Raw genomic sequence first — 17,780 nt, 5'->3', positions numbered from 1 at the left:
CTGCTTTCCACCTATGACCTTGCTACAGGGTCTCTCACTGAAAGGGAAGCTCATCATTTTAGCTAGGCTAGCTGGCCAGCAAACTCTCAGAATCGGCCTGTCTTCCCCCAATCTCTGTCCTGGGGTTACAGGAACATGCGATCGTGCCTGGCTATTTACACAGGTGCAGGATATTCAGACTGAGCTCTCCACACAAATTTTGGATTCTTTGAGACAGATTCTTTTCTGTAGTTCATGTTGTCATGAGTTTACTTTGCAGACCAGGCTGGCTTAGGTGTTGTAATCTCCTCTGACCTGTCTCCAAAGTGCTGGGGTTACACACAGTACCACAATGCCTTCTCTGATACGCACACACGGAAACATATTCATCTATATATTTCTGTGCTCTTTTGCATCCCACTCCTGTATGAGTTCAGAATGTGATTATTACTATGGGGGAGTCTTGAACAGGGTTTCTAGTGCTGCAATGGAACACCATCGCCAGGAAGTTGTGGAGGAAAGGGTTTATTCAGCTTACACTTCCACATTGCTGTTCATTACCAGAGGAAGTCAGGACAGGAACTCACACAGGGTAGGAACACAGAGGTGGGAGCTGATGCAGAAGCCAAGGAGGGCGCTGCTTACAGGACTGCTTCCTCTGGCTTGCAGCCTGCTTTCTTATAGAACCCAGAACTACCAGCCCAGGGATGGCACCACCCACAATGGGCTGGGTCCTGGCCCTTTGATCACGAGTTGAAAAAATGCCTTGCAGCTGGATCTCACAGAGGTATTTCTTCAACTGAGGCTCCTTTTTCTCTGTGACAACTCCAGTTTCTGTCAAATTGACACACAAAACCAGTCAGTACAAGGGGGAAAGTCTCTATATATTTGTTACTGAATGTATAACTTGCTTTCACAAAAGTTCCCCACAACTGTAATTTTCATTGAGTTGCAGTAACGACCATCCCATTGACACAGGGAATGCTATACTAATGTTTCTAGTGTAGCCAACACATTCACACACTGAAACACATTTTCATAAATTCATTTTATTCTTTATATCATAGTTAGGGCATTACATTTACAGTCTTTCCTTAAAATTATAAGAATGTAGATTATACTGATCTGGGAATCTCATTTCAGGTTAATAAAGTGACATTACCAAGTATTATAAGAAACACCAAAACAAAAACAAAAACTAGGGGCACCTGGTTGAGAATGTCCTACAAGGAGAATTTAGATTCCTGAAAGAATCCTGAATTAATTTTCACTTACCTTTTACAAAGGAACTTTGGTGGTGATTTCCCCCAGAAGTTCTTTTATTGTTGAGGAGAGTTTTCGATATCCTGGGTTTTTTGTTATTCCAAATGAATTTGCAAATTGCTCTTTCTAACTCTATGTAGAATTGAATTTTGATGGGGATTGCATTTAATCTGTAGATTGCTTTGGGCAAAATGGCCATTTTTACTATATTAATCCTGCCAACCCATGAGCATGGGAGGTCTTTCCATCTTCTGAGTTCTTCAATTTCTTTCTTCAGAGACATGAAGTTCTTATCATACAGATCTTTCACTTGCTTGGTTAGAGTCACACAGAGGTATTTTATGTTATTTGGGACTATTGTGAAGGGTGTCATTTCCCTAATTTCTTTCTCAGCCTGTTTATCCTTTGAGAAGAGGAAGGCTACTGATTTATTTGAGTTAATTTTATACCGAGCCACTTTGCTGAAGTTGTTTATCAGGTTTAGTAGTTTTCTGGTGGAACTTTTGGGGTCACTTAAGTATACTATCATATCATCTGCAAATAGTGAAATTTTGACTTCTTTCCCATTTGTATACCTTTGACCTTTTTTCGTTGTCTGATTGCTCTGGCTAGAACTTCAAGAACTATATTGAATAAGTAGGGAGAGAGTGGGCAGCCTTGTCTAGTCCCTGATTTTAGTAGGATTGCTTTCCATTTAGTTTAATGTTAGCTACTGGTTTGCTGTATATGGCTTTTACTATGTTTAGGTATGGGCCTTGAATTCCTGATCGTTCCAGGACTTTTTATCATGAAGGGGTGTTGAATTTTGTCAAATGCTTTCTCAGCATCTAATGACATGATCATGTGGTTTTTATCTTTGAGTTTGTTTACATAGTGGATTACATTGAGAATTTCCATATATTGAACCATCCCTGCATACCTGTGAGAAAGCCGACTTGATCATGATGGATGATTGTTTGATGTGTTCTTGGATTCGGTTTGCCAGAATTTTATTGAGTATTTTTGTGTTGATATTCATAAGGGAAATTGATCCGAAGTTCTCTTTTTTGTTGGGTCGTTGTGTGGTTTAGGTATAAGAGTAATTGTGGCTTCATAGAAGGAATTCGGTAGGGCTCCATCTGTTTCAATTTTGTGGAATAGTTTGGATAATATTGGTATGAGGTCTTCTATGAAGGTCTGATAGAATTCTGCACTAAACCCATCTGGACCTGGGCTCTTTTTGGTTGGGAGAGTTTTAATGACTGCTTCTATTTCTTTAGGAGTTATGGGGTTGCTTAGATGACTTATCTGTTCCTGATTTAACTTTGGTACCTCATATTTGTCTAGAAAATTGTCCATTTCCTGCAGATTTTCCAGTTTTGTTGAGTATAGGCCTTTGTAGTAGGATCTGATGATTTTTTGAATTTCCTCTGATTCTATAGTTATGTCTCCCTTTTCATTTCTGATTTTGTTAATTTGGACACACTCTCTGTGTCCTCTTGTTAGTCTGGCTAAGGGTTTATCTATCTTGTTGATTTTCTCAAAGAACCAGCTTTTGGTTCTGTTGATTCTTTCTATGGTCCTTTTTGTTTCTACTTGGTTGATTTCAGCTCTGAGTTTGATTATTTCCTGCCTTCTACTCCTCCTGGGTGTATTTGCTTCTTTTTGTTCTAGAGCTTTTAGGTGTGCTGTCAAGCTGCTGACATATGCTCTTTCCTGTTTCTTTCTGCAGGCACTCAGCGCTATGAGTTTTCCTCTTAGCACAGCTTTCATTGTGTCCCATAAGTTTGGGTATGTTGTACATTCATTTTTATTAAATTCTTTTTTTTTCTTTTCTTTTTTCCGGAGCTGGGGACCGAACCCAGGGCCTTACGCTTGCTAGGTAAGCGATCTACCACTGAGCTAAATCCCCAACCCTCATTAAATTCTAAAAAGTGTTTAATTTCTTTATTTCTTCCATGACCAAATTATCATTGAGTAGAGCGTTGTCCAGCTTCCATGTGTATGGGCTTCCTGACATTTTTGTTATTATTGAAGAGCAGCCTTAGTCCATGGTGATCTGAGCAATAGTGATTAAAACTGCATGGTATTGGTACAGAGACAAGCAGGTAGATCAGTGGAACAGAATTGAAGACCCAGAAATGAACCCACACACCTAGGGTCACTTGATCTTTGACAAAGGAGCTAAAACCATCCAATGGAAAAAAGATAGCATTTTCAACAAATGGTGCTGGTTCAACTGGAGGTCAGCATGTAGAAGAATGCAGATCGATCCATTCTTATCACCCTGTACAAAGCTTAAGTCCAAGTGGATCAAGGACCTCCATATCAAACCAGATACACTCAAACTAATAGAAGAAAAAGTGGGGAAGAGTCTCGAACACATGGGCACTGGGGAAAATTTCTTGAACAAAACACCAATGGCTTATGCTCTAAGATCAAGAATCGACAAATGGGATCTCATAAAACTGCAAAGCTTCTGTAAGGCAAAAGACACTGTCATTAGGACAAAATGGCAACCAACAGATTGGGAAAAGATCTTTACCAATCCTACATATGATAGAGGGCTAATATCCAAAATATACAAAGAACTCAAGAAGTTAGACTCCAGAGAGCCAAATCACCCTATTAAAAATGGGGTACAGAGCTAAACAAAACATTCTCAGCTGAGGATTATCGAATGGCCAAAAAGCCTAAAGAAATGTTCAACATCCTTAGTCATCAGGGAAATGCAAATAAAAACAACCCTGAGATTCCACCTCATACCAGTCAGAATGGCTAAGATCAAAAACTCAGGTGACAGCAGATGCTGGCGAGGATGTGGAGAAAGAGGAACACTCCTCCATTGTTGGTGGGATTGCAAACTGGTACAGCCATTCTGGAAATCAGTCTGGAGGTTCCTCAGAAAATTGGACATTGCACTACCTGAGGACCCAGCTATACCTCTCTTGGGCATATACCCAAAAGATGCTCCAACATACAACAAAGACACATGCTCCACTATGCTCATAGCAGCCTTATTTATAATAGCCAGAAGTTGGAAAGAACCCAGATGTCCTTTAACAGAGGAATGGATACAGAAAATGTGGTACATCTACACAATGGAGTATTACTCTGCTATCAAAAACAATGACTTCCTGAAATTCATAGGCAAATTGATTGAACTAGAAAATATCATCCTGAGTTAGGTAACCCAATCACAGAAAAACACCCTTGGTATGTACTCATTGATAAGTGGATATTAGCCAAAAAGCTTAAATTACTCAAGATGCAATCTACAGACCACAGGAAGCTCAAGAAGAAGGATGACCAAAATGCAGATGCTTCAGTCCTTCTTAAATGGGGGAAAATATTCATAGGAGGGGATATGGAAGCAAAGTTTAGAGCAGCAACTCAAGGAATGGCCATTCAGAGCCTGACATACATGTGGCCCATATATATACAGTCACCAAAACTAAATAAGATTGATGAAACTAAAAGATGCATGCAGAAAGGAACTGGATATAGATCTCTCCTGAGAGACACATCCAGAGCATGTCCAATACAGAGGTCAATGCTAGCAGCAAACCACTGAACTGAGAATAGGACCCCCTTGTGGGGAATTAGAGGAAGTACCGAAAGAGTTGAAGGGGCTTGCAACCTCATAAAAAAAAACAATGCCAACCAACCAGAGCTTCCAGGGGCTAAACCACTACCGAAAGACTATACATGGACTGACCCAGGGCTCCAACTGCATATGTAGCAGAGAATAGCCTTGTTGGGGCACCAGTTGGTCCTGCTAAGGTTGGACCCCCCCGTGCAGGGGTATATGGGGGAGGGCAATAAGGGGGATGTATAAGGGGAATACCAGTATGGGGGAGGGGAAGGGGAGGGAATGGGGGCTTATGGACAGGAAAGCGGGAAGAGGAATAACCTTTGAAATGTAAGTAAAGAAATATATAATAAAAAATTTTAGGGCTGGAGAGATGGCTCAGAGGTTAAGAGCACTGTCTGCTCTTCCAGAGGTCATGAGTTCCATTCCCAGCAACCACATGGTGCCTCATAACCATCTATAATGAGATCTGGTGCCCTCTTCTGGCCTGCATGTGTACATGCAGGTGGAACGCTGTGTACATAATAAACAATACTTTAAAAAAATTTTTTTAAAGAATTCCTAAAATTATATCAGTAATTATTAAGCTCTTTTATAGTGGGACTGCTATTAGGTCCTTTTCTGGTAGTCAAAACTGCAATGAAAACTCTGCCAGTCTCCCAAGTGTCACCTGTTAATTGCTCGTAGATGGCAACCAGACTTTCTCCTACTCAGAGCACATTCCAAGAGGTTGTAAAACAACCAAAGGTCATAAAAGGGGAACTAATGATTTATTATAGGTGCTAGGACAGAAGATGAAGTATTAACTGGGTTTATGTATACAAAACTTCACTAATAACTTAGTTATGATTTTAAACCTTCAGTGAACTTGTGGAGCTGTGACAGGTGATGGATGTTTAGCCAGATAATTACTCCTGATGGGTAGACATGTAAACATTCTCTGTTGTAAACTTCTATTTCAATTTATGATTTGATTTTTTGTGTGAAATTGTGATGAACTTTGTAGCATGTGACCATGTATTCTGAAAGGTGTATAAGCACTGAGGACAAAGAGACGAGAGAAGAGATAGGAGGAACTTTTTTCCCTTAGGAGAAATTTTTTGCCTTTCCCCTCTTAGAGTAGAAACTTTTCCCTTTCCCCAGTTAGGATCTTTCTGCTTTCCCCTTAGATAGCTTTCATAGGAAACTTTTTACAACCAAAGTACAAATGCTGCAATTACTTTTCAAAGTGTCCCTTTTTCTTCATGTGACGTCCAACTAGCAGCCTGAAAGTCAGAGTCCAGCGGTTGCTGCTGAGAAGGAACAAAGGCTGTGTGCTTGATCCTTTGCTGTTTTAGGAAGAGGTGCTGGGTGCCCCAGACGGCAGTTTCTGGCCTCAGAGGAACACAGAAGGCAGGTCAGCTGCAGTAGCACAGTAACTTAGACTTAGATAAGTAAACTTTTTACTATACAGCAACACTAAATATCTTCTAAGACAAAGTCTTACCCTCTGCCGACGCTTTCCCTCCTCCGCTGCCTCAAGAAGGAACAACAAGAAAGAAGACCCCCGCTGTGGCTGGCTCCCGGGCAGACAAGGAAGCAGTAGGAGAGATCTTTGGTGCTACAGATGAGGACTTCGTTGAGATCATAGCAAGTGCTTCGGAACAAGAAGCCATGAGAATTAATGCCATCCTGGATGTTATGGGGAAGCAGTGAAGAGGGTCACAGCTTTAGGATCCTTTGTGCTAAGGTTGGGAACCATTGCCCTAAAGCCTTTTGTAGCCACTGATCTTCCCAGGGGTATGCAGTGAGGCTTACTGGGTACCTGAGGTGGTCCAGAGAGAGTCATAGCCTTCTGCAGCCGTGAGCCTGTGCAGTCAGAAGAGCACACACTGGCAAAATGTGATGAAGGAGCAGGAGCCAGCTGTTCAGTTCCTGTTCATCTGGGAGAAATAATCGGGAGAGGGGTGACTGACTCCAGCTAAGCTGAGGACCTGCCGCTGTGGCTGTGCTGGGCTCAGTGCACGTTCGCTTTCACAGTTGGAGTCTCGGGCTGCAGCTTTGCCAGGCTGCATGAGCGCACGATCGGATCGCCCTGCAGTTCCAGGGCCTCAAGGGGCTGCCCCGTCCCTACAGCATCGCTCTACTGGGGACACTCTGTGGCGACATGCCTGAGCATCCCTACAGCAGGCTTTCTTCAGGCGGACACTCTGGAATACTGTAGCTTGGCGCAGCCCATGTCTGAAAGGCACAGACCAGGGAAGCCACTTTTGTGAGTCTCAGTCTGAGAATCTGAAGAGACTAGAGAACCACACGCTCACTCCTCAGAGTGAACAGACTTGGATATCTGATGAAGAAAGCTAAAGCAAGCATGTCTATCCCAGGAGACGCAGAAGAAGTGTCTGCTCCACACTGCTTCTCCCAGTGCGGCTCTCAGATGGCTTCACATTGCTGCCTGAGTGAAGGGTGGGCCTTGCCTACCGAGTCTGTGAACCACACATAAGTTTCTTCAGAATCACTTCACAGTCAAATCCAGAAATATCACTCCATCCACTCAAACTGAGAGCAAAGTCCACAGTCACAGCTCCCAGTCAGCCCTGGCCCGACTTGGAGAATACATTTTCTGCCCACTGTGGGTCATTATGGAGAAGAGGGACTTGTGCAGGGAATCCCAGTGACTTAGAATTTCGATCCTAGGCAGTCTGTGTTTAGTGACACAGGACCCTGTGGCCTCAGGCTACTCTTTTGTGCGTTGCAGTTCTGAACATCAAAGTCATGTTCCCTGTGGTCAGCATGATCTGTGGACACAGGTCCTCCATTTGCCCAAAGGACCACTCAGAGAGGAATAGAAACATGTGGTGTCCTCTGTGGAATGCTGGTAAAGAATGAGAACTCCTCCCTGATCTGAGACTGTCTTCTCCCTTGACTTCCCGTGACTCTCCGAGAACATATCCAGGGTCAGCGTCTGTCCTTATCACTGCACAGAAGGAACAGTGCATGGTAAGGCCTGGCCATGCTGGATTAATGACTTTGTATTTGGTTCATTTTCAGAGACCCTTGAATTAACAATTTGCCTCAATTCTAGTTAGAAATATTTATTCTAGTGGTGGCTGATGCTGGTAATCCCAGCCATTTGCAAACTGAGGCTGGATGTTTCTTACAGGTTCATGGCCAGCCTTGGATAGAGAGAGAGATGCTGTCACACAGGAGAAGCAGGCAGACAGGCAGGAAGGCAGGCTCAGTGACTGATTCTTAGCAGAGGAGGACTCAGCTCCCTCTGTGTCCCGTTCTGAGCTCCTCAGTGGAGGGCCTGGGAGTATAAATCATGTAAGGTCTTTGTATGCAACGTGTGCCGTCCTTTGCAGAGACAGGAGAGACACTGGGATAGAGTGCTGAGCAGTTAGTCTGCTAAGATTAGGAAGGCAAGGCCACTGAAGAGAGAGCTTGAACCTGTTCCTCACTCCCAACAAGCCAGCGAGTGTGTGAAACAAACCACACCTAGGCCTTAAGTGAGGGGGCCTGAGCAGGGAAGCTGCTTCTGGCAGTAGAGAGCATTGGGGCCCTCTCCACAGCACCTCAAGACTCCCGAGCAGACCTGCTGGCTGCTGCAGGAACAACCCCAGGCCTAGGATGTGCTCAGGCTCAGCTCAGTATTGGCGCCTTTCTGTGGTACTCAGCAAAGCACAGGAGCAGTCAAGGTTGTGAAACTCTGAGGAAAGAGAAGGAATAGAATCAGTCATTGAGGTGGGCAGGGCTTCACTGATGTGTGCTGTGACAGCAGGATTGAGAGCCCCAGGGAACTGTGACAAGTTTTCTCTTGGCAGGTGAGAGAAGTGTACCTCATAAGACATATGATTATCCCAGAGCAAGACAGAGGCCCTGATTATTGTCACACGAAGAATGAGGAGAGCTGTTCATGATTCAGGAGGAACTGGGGCTGCTCACTATAGGCTGGATTCATGTAAGCAAATATGTCCTCCCCGAGGGTGGGCCTCCTCCTCTCTGCCTCTTAGAAGCACACTGGCCAAGTCTCTCAGCAGAGTCAAGCCATTCGATCTCTTTGGTCTCTGAGCACATGTTAGTGACCTGTTCCAACCTTGAGAGCTTTTGAAACATTTGTAAACTTTCAAGCTTCCAGTTCCTTTTGAATCTGGATGGTGATTGAGAGTCAAGATCATATGTGAACAGGCTATAGAGATCATACCTAAAAGCTGTACATATTAAACATTAAACAAGCCAAGGGCGTTCATTCTAATGACTGCATTTCTCTCTATGGAGCAGCACTTGCCTTTGTGCACATCCAAGCGCTCCCGTGTGCGTATTCTCTTCTTGTTACAGGACCTGAGACTCACACAACAGTCTGGTAGGCCACAACCAGGTGGCTTATTTCTAGATCCGGAGAGATCCCAGTCACCAAACTCAGATCTCGGGAAGGGCCGACCTGTGCACACGGCGTTCTCCTGTGATTCCTTCTTCTCTTTCAATTGTGTAGAAAGATCTTTACTGGTTTGCATGTTGTGCCTGGGGACACAAATGGGACATGACACAGAAAATGAGTGCCTGGTCACAGGAGGCAGAGTGCACTGTGTGCTCCAGGAGGCAAAAACAGGCCACCGTAGGTTTAAGAGCAAGAGGGTCACCCTGAGGTGACTTATGAGGACTTGTGAACGAGAGGGGCCAAAGAAGAGTTTCATGGGGAGGGGTCAGCGGTATGACCCATCAGAGCCATGCTCCCCACTGTCCCACGGGGAAGGAAGAGCAGTGGTGCTTTAGAGTAGAGGGACAACTCTTCAGGGACTGCAGGCAGAGCAGTGCTGTGACCAAAGCCAGTGCAGATGTTGAGAGGAAGGAGCTGCAAGGCTGGGTGAGGTGGGGAGGTCAGCGAAGGTTTGGGAGCTGCTAACATGGTATGATGAGAGGGTGATGGCTGAGTGTGGGGGATTGTGGGATTTCAGAGATCCAGGAAATGATAGAAGGTGACAGGCCTGAGACAAGGCAGGCTTGGAGCTGGGCTCTCGGGGATGGCAACGATCCTCTCAGCAGCATGTCAGGGTGTCCAGAGGAGGACGGCCTTTGGAAGGGGGCTTCAGTCCCTGTGTGGAACTTAAGGCACTGTGCAATATCAGATCCGTGGAGCCATTGTTGGCCATTGGAAGCAGGTTCCAGGAAGCCAGGTGAAAGTAGGAGAGGGACCTGGAAAGCTTCCACAAGGAGCTGGCCCATGAGGCCAAGGAATGGGGACAACTGACTGCAGGAGAAGTGATTCCCTCATTTGAGGAGGAGGTCTACAAAGACAAGCAGGGAACAGTGGGGGTGACAGAGGACCAAGGCTGCAGAAGAACTGGTTCTGAGTCTCACAAGAGCCACGCGGCAGGGACAGTGGGGAAGGAACTCAGGATGGGACCCAGGGCCAGGCTCCAGCAGGAAGAGCATTCAGATCTGCTGATGGAGTTGGGCTCATGGAGAATGTCGGCTTCCTGAGTTTAGGCCATGGTGTGCAGAGACTGCAAGGTTTAAAGGAGTCATAGGATGCTGTGTGCACTGGTACACTCCTGGAATCCTAGCTCAGGAGGTTGACACTGCTGGATGGTGACATTGTTACCCCTTCATGCTACACAGGAAGATCCTCCCTCAAGAAAAAAGTCACTGGATGAGAGTTACGGTTATGGGGGAGTCTGTCCGGACTGTCATTCTGAGCCTGCCATCTGGGTGTTGGGAGAGCGATGAGGTTGCTAGGGACAGAGCTGGGCTAACCGTGCTGGCAACTGTGAAATGCTGTAATCATGGTTTGAGTTGTTCCTTTCCTTGCTCTTTGTTTTTTCTTTGACTTGACTTTAGTTATGCAAAAGCTCACTGTTTTAAAGTACAGTTACTTGTGAGTGTACAGGGACTAATGTAGTTTGCTGATTCTCTAAGCAGCCATGTGCATACACCATGTAGGGAGGAAACAGGACCCTGCCAGGAACACTTTCCCACTTCCTTCCACTGAGACTGAACCCCCTGCTCCCACCATCCCTTCCTCCCTTTCTTTAGAGTTCACCCCCTTAGTGTGCCTCCTGCCATGATGTACCTCAGCACTGCGTGGATCACATCTTGAAATGCAGTGGTTGGGTGTGTAACTTTACACCGCCATGGCTTCCTTGCCCTAACGTCCTCGAGGTTCATCCCCACTCAGCCGTGCAGTTGAGCCAGTGGCGGAGGGGAGGGAAGGGATGAGGGGTAAGAAAGTGTGACAGCAGTGCAGTACCACACCGGGAGGGCAGAGGAGCTCCTCTTCACACAGGGAGAAGTCACACAGGTCCCAAGACTGAAGGTGGGCAGCTGAGGACCCCGAGAGATTGTGGAGCTCATGTTTGGGGTAGTCATGGTAACCCAGGGCGAAGATGGAATCAGAGTCAGACGTTGAGGAGGGAAGCAGCGGGGTTAGAGGTGGAGAGCAAAGGTCGGAATGGTTTAGACATCACGTAGAACATGGATGACTCGAGTCTTGTCCTCAGTGAGGGCCCAGCTAGGAAGAAACTGAGAGAAGCTCAGCTTATTTTGACCGCCATGAATCAGGAGGACAAAGCAGATCGTCCCTTCTTCTCCACCTGGCAGACCAGTGTTTCCCTGGCATGATCTGGGGATCCATGGCGGGGGCCAGTTCATGAAGCTCCCTTGGCCTACCTCCCTTGATGGATCAGGCATGGCTGGCTGGGCTCACTGGGAATTCCTGGCTTCATTGTCTTCTCAGACCCATCATCTGATCCATCAATCCCAGACGCCTTCTTGTCCAATGTCAATTTACACATCCATTTTAAATATCAAAGGATGATATCTGAATCAGTCCCAGTGCTGTGTTCCCAATGCAGTGAGTCTGTGGGATTCAGGTCTGGAGGGTACAAGAACTACTTAAAAACGTAACATCCACAGAATGTCTTAACTGGCTGCCCTAAAAGCCTTCCTTTCAGGCACATAATTTAATTAACACCTGCTGCTTTGAAAAGATATGGTGACATCATTGATGATTTTCTTTTTTTTTTCTTTTTTGGTTCTTCTTTTTTTTTTTTTTTTTTTTTTTTTCGGAGCTGGGGATCGAACCCAGGGCCTTGCGCTTCCTAGGCAAGCGCTCTACCACTGAGCTAAATCCCCAACCCCCCATTGATGATTTTCTAAGACAAACCCTGAAGAAGAGCCCTCAAGAGATGGGGGTTGAAGACATTCCAGGCCAGACACCATATCTGAGCGTCATTCATTTTCATTCCCAATGTCATGTGTACTCCGAATTCCTCAGCAGAGCACTGTAGTGTGCAAAGCATTATAGCGATGAACCATGCTTCTTTCTCTTTAAACAAACATCTGTACCCTGCATATTGTCCCACAGGGACTAGTGACTCTGGCCTTAGCATTTCCCTCTCTTGTTTCTCATATGTTGATCTGAACAGACCTAATTCTCTGCTTGATTCTTCTTCCCAGTCATCTGTACTGTTGAGTTCCTCTGCTCCATTAGGTCATTGTACAAGAACGGGATCCAGAGAGATGGAGACAAACAGGGAAGGGGTTGGCATACAGGAGAGAGAAGGAAGAGGAGAGGAAGGAAGAAAGGGAGGAAGGAAGGAAGGGAAAGGAGGATGAAGATGAGGAGGATGAGGGCAAGGACAAGGAGAACAAAGATGACAGTGATGACCAGGAGGACTAGGAACAGAAGGAAAACCACATGTTCTAGAAGAGGGAGGAAAAGTTGTGTAGAGAAGAAGAGATAAAGGGGTTGAAAGAGAGGGGGCAAGGTCGAGGAAGGAGGGGAGAGAGAGGAGGGAAGGGAAGGGAAAGAGGGACGAGAAGATGGAGAAGCGGGAAGGATATTTGGGGCATCTCTGCCTACTGTGCATTTGCTTTTCCTACTTCAGAATTGGAGTTTTCAGGGTTGGGGATTTAGCTCAGTGGTAGAGCGCTTGCCTAGCAAGCACAAGGCCCTGGGTTCGGTCCCCAGCTCCGAAAAAAAAAAAAAAAAAAGAATTGGAGTTTTCATACTGACACCTTCAGATTGAAGGAAATATTCTGCCGACTGAGAGGGTTCCATTCCCACAAGTAGGATCCATCTCTCTTCTGGGTATGTATCTCTGTACAAGAAATGAAGGCAGGTTCCCAGTCAGGACACAGAGCCGATGAGGTTTATCATCACACCTGGACGTTCAGTCCCATCACTCACCTTCCAGAAATCCATAATGGCCGTGTACCTAGGAGGCAGTGGGCTGTGGGAATGGGTTTTCTCTGGTTTGCAACCTGGTTATTTACCGTCCGTGAGGGTGCTGGCCCTTCCCACCCCTTTAGCTGGTATCTGGTGGGTATTGGTACTATGTCCTTTTCAGGATGTTGAGGGGATAAAGGAAGTAGGACTAGGGTATACCTCAGATTGTGTGCTCAGCGTGCTTGAGGCCCTGGATTTCATCCCCAGTAACATGGAGAAAAGCAGTAACAAAGTATGGAGTCCATTAGCTTATTCAGTGCTTACTGAATGTTACTTTGCTCTTCATCAATGTCACGTAAGATAGGTGAATTTACACAACTCTTATAGATCATTTAATCAGGGCTTGCTTATCGTTTCAGAGGTTCAGTCCATTATCATCACTACGGGGAGCATGCTGGCCCACAGGCAGACATGGTGCTAGAGAAGCAGCTGAGAACTCCACATCTGCATCCACGGGCAGCAGAAATAGGGAATCACTAGGCTTGGCATGGGTTTTTGAAACCTCAAAGCCCACCTCCAATGACACAGTTCTTTCAAAAAAGACCACAGTAGTGCCACTCCCTAATGAATAAGCACTCAGATCTCTGAGCCTATGGGGGCCGTTCTTATTCAAACCAGAACAGCCAGCTGCCTGAAAGCAAAGGAGAAAGCCAAGGAAGATGGCAGAATTGATGCTGGGATTTACCCTAGAGAGCAGGATCCCACCTCCCTGGGAACTGGTTCCTTCTCCCTGGCTGTGTGTGCTCATATTTCACTGTCAGGTCAGCCTCAGATCAATGACTTCTGGTGCTTTACTCCACAACAGCTTGGATTTTCCATTAAGATTGGATTCAAAGGAAATGCATCAACAGAGCAAAAGGACCAGGACTCTGTCCCCGAAGTTGTATAAGAACCAGGGATGCAGCTCTTCCGGTCCCAGGTGCTGCGGGAGCCACGGCTTACTGTGCAGACATGGCCAAGTCCAAGAACCACACCACACACAACCAGTCCCGCAAATGGCACAGAAATGGCATCAAGAGGGGTTGGGGATTTAGCTCAGCGGTAGAGCACTTGCCTAGTAAGCACAAGGCCCTGGGTTCGGTCCCCAGCTCAAAAAAAAAAAAAAAAAAAAAAAAAAAAAAAAAAAAAAAAGAAAGGAAAAAAAAAGAAAAAAGGAAATGGCATCAAGAAACCCCGGTCACAAAGATACGAATCTCTTAAGGGGGTCGACCCCAAGTTTCTGAGGAACATGCGCTTTGCCAAGAAACACAACAAGAAAGGCCTGAAGAAGATGCAGGCCAACAATGCCAAGGCCGTGAGTGCACGAGCAGAGGCCATCAAGCCCTCGTGAAGCCTCAGGCCATCAAGCCCAAGAAGCCAAAGGGCTCTAGCCGCAAACTCAGCCGTCTGGCTTTCATCCCTCACCCCAAGCTTGGGAAGAAGATTCGAAGCTACATGGCCAAGGGTCGTAGGCTCTGCCAACCAAAGCCCAAGGTTCAAACCAAGGCAGAGGCCACAGCTCCAGCTAAGGCCCAGGCCAAAGCTCCAGCCCAGGCTCCCAAGGGTGCCCAGGCCCCTGTGAAGGCCCCATAGAAAAGGCTCCTGCCAGTGTGAAGACAGACGACTGCTGTGACACACCCACCTACACACTATTTGCAGATGACCAGTGTCCTATGCTGTTTTTACAAATAAACTTGAGACAAGAAAAAAAAAAAAAAAAAAAAAAAAAAAAAGAACCAGGGATGCAGCCACAGTGACCCAAGGAAGGCTAAGATCAGGATCAGAGTGTTAACTCCAAGAGGTAGAACTCCTGTGTGTGTGTGTGTGTGTGTGTGTGTGTGTGTGTGTGTGTGTGTGTGATCATAATAAATGTGGGTGCATACTTATAGTTTGCATAATACTGCTGATCCTAACAATAAATATCTAATAAACTATCTGCTTTCCTTTGTAAAATAGGTATATAATTCATTACTTTTATTTCTGTAACTTCTTGTGTAGTCTTTAAAATCAGATGATTTCACCTTATTTCTGTGTGGCTGTGGATTTGTGCACGTGGGTTCAGTGCCTGCTGTGGTTAGAAGAGGTGGTCGGAGGCCCTAGATCTGGGTCACTTGTTGAGCACTGCCTGCTCCCCCAAGAGCAGCGGGAGCTGTTACTGTGCGGTCTCTGCAGCCCCACTGTGCAGCCTCAGGCATCAAATGCAGATAGGGTTTCCAGATGCGTGCAGGGAAGAACTTTCCAACAGATCTGTTCACCGAGCTCTGGTTTGGGATGTAATGTTTAGGTACCAGGGTATTAAATAGAGATTACACACACACACACACACACACACACACACACACACACACACATGGAGCCTGGAACACCAGTGCCAAGATTCCCAATGTAAGGAACCCTTCCAAACCTGGCCATGGTGAAACACATCTGCAATGCCAGCACTAGGGCAGCTGCAGCAGGAGGATCATCAGTTTGAGGCCAGGCCAGGGTACACAGCCATTCTGTGTCAGGTTTCTAAATCCTACAGGGTTGCCTGTCAAGTGTGAGCATCCCCTCAGGGCCTATTAGGTCACCTTATGACTCCAACACTACAGTGACATCAAGGGTCCCTTTTCATAAAGAATATTTCACGAGCGACTCTGGAAAATATGTGCAGAGATAATGGGGAGACACTAAGACCATGGGGGGACTGGGTGGGGGTGGTGGGTCCTGGACCCATTGCCATGCTGTCACTGACCTCACCTCTAGGCTGAGGACTATCGGCCTTCCGTGAGCTTCTTACACCAGAGGCTTGTGTATGGGGATGTGGGTCAGCTGAGAGAGTGCTCCTGTTTCAAGCACTAGAGCCGGGCTTCAGTTCCTAGCACTACTGAAATCTGTCCTGGTGTTTGCCTGCACTGGGAGCTAGTGGCAGGAGCATAAGTTCAGGATCCTCCAGGGCTGCCTAGGTTACGTGGTCTAGCCTGGGTCACATGAGTCTCTCTTTTGGTATACTATGTAAAGTATGTGTTGTTTCAAAAGGGAGTTTTCCATGCCTTAACCACATTTCCTTTTTTCTAGTTGCAGGACTGCGGCCATGTCCCCACCCTGAGCAGCATGGGGACCGTCTCAGATTTGTGATGAGTGGAATCCTGCACACCTTCATCAGTGTGTGTGTGTGTGTGCGTGTGCGTGTGTGTGTGTGTGTGTGTGTGTGCGTGCGCGTGTGCGTGTGTGCAGACTTTGTGTGTATGTGAGTTTGGTGTATGTGTGTGGGGGGGATAGTGTAGATATCTAAGTATATGTTCAACCTATGTCATATGTGTCACATCTGTGTCATGTATGTTCACTGGTATGTATGAATGGCACATGTGCTCATTCACAGAGTCCAGGAAGACACTTATTGTCCTCTATTGATGAACCTTACTTCAGAGTAGAACAGGGTGTTAGGAGCTCATAGTAACTAGAAGTTGATATTGGTAGATGGTATTTTTGCTAAGAGGTTAAGATGGGATTTTGTGTCTGGGAACCAGTAAGGACCCACTGCTCAGCTGCCTTGTCTGCCTCAGGATGCCTGAGGATGCTCACAAAACAACTGAAGGACAGAGGACTCAATAGATCCCAGACATGGGCCGTAGTCTGACTCTGCTCAGAGGGTTTCTGTGAGAGACAAAGTCTTACCTAAAAAGTAAGGCGCAGAACTTAAAGCCAACTGACAAACACGTAAAGTGAAGTTCCTGACTCAGGTGAGCTTCACTGATGTTCCACAAACCGCAGTTTCAGGGTGGCGTCTCCATAGGTAAGATGCTTGACAGTAGCCCGGTACCCCAGCACCATGGAAACTGGGAAAGAGATCGGTGTTTATCAGAGAATATCCTGTTGATGGGTATGCTCTGCTGGGCTCCCAGAAGAACCTTTGAGGATGCTGTTTAGGGGCTTAAGCCCTTAAAAGTGTTGACCTTTGCACTTTGGTGATCACGGACTGACTATTGAAGCTCCAGAGTATCACAGGTATGATAAGGATTTCCGGAACAGAGGGGACCCCCTCACAAGCTCTGTGAGACAAGAGGAGATGACTGCAGCCCTGTGGTCTGCATCAGGGTTGTCTTATGTAAAACTGCATGAGGCAGCCCTCTTCCCCTCCTCGTACTCCACGTCAGCCCTTCAGATTGTCCAGTCCTGCAACCATGTTGTCCTGATGACCATCATCCTGACTGAGCACTGTGACCGCTGATCACAACACAGTACACCATGAAAATCTGTCTGGCCTAGAGAGGGTCTGCTTCCTGAACATGTTTCCCGGAAGTCTGGGGTTGCTTTGAAGTTGTAACGACCTCACTGCTGAAGGCAGTGCTTGCTTCTGCCCAGCAACAAAGTTGGTGTTCTGCAAGGGGATGACGACAAATTCAGTGTCAGCGGCGGACTACAGTAAGAAGCTCACTGTGGGCTCTGAGTGGGTGCAGTCTCTTCACCGCTTCTGCTAATGATGGCCCTGCCTAGAAGTGAAGCTGCCCAGAACACAGCCATTCTCCATAAAGTTCATGGAAACTCTTATTTACTAAGTGTACTTTGAAACAGACTCGCAGTTTCTTAACGCCATCTAATTCTACAATAAAAGTTGCCTGGTGTGTCGTGCTCCTGAGTCTTCGCTCTGATCCGGCGTCATAGACATTAACTGAGAGGTGTGATTGACAGCAGTGAGGATTAGCGAGGTGTTGGGGGCGACCTTGTCCTAGTTGCTCATCTATTTCCCCTTACCTCATTTTCCCCTTTTCTGTCTTTATTGTCTTTGTTGTTTATTGTGAC

The sequence above is a fragment of the Rattus norvegicus genome, chromosome 4 (genome assembly GCF_036323735.1).
Source record: "Rattus norvegicus strain BN/NHsdMcwi chromosome 4, GRCr8, whole genome shotgun sequence".
Lineage (NCBI taxonomy): Eukaryota > Metazoa > Chordata > Mammalia > Rodentia > Muridae > Rattus > Rattus norvegicus.
This window is presented reverse-complemented; position numbering follows the sequence as displayed.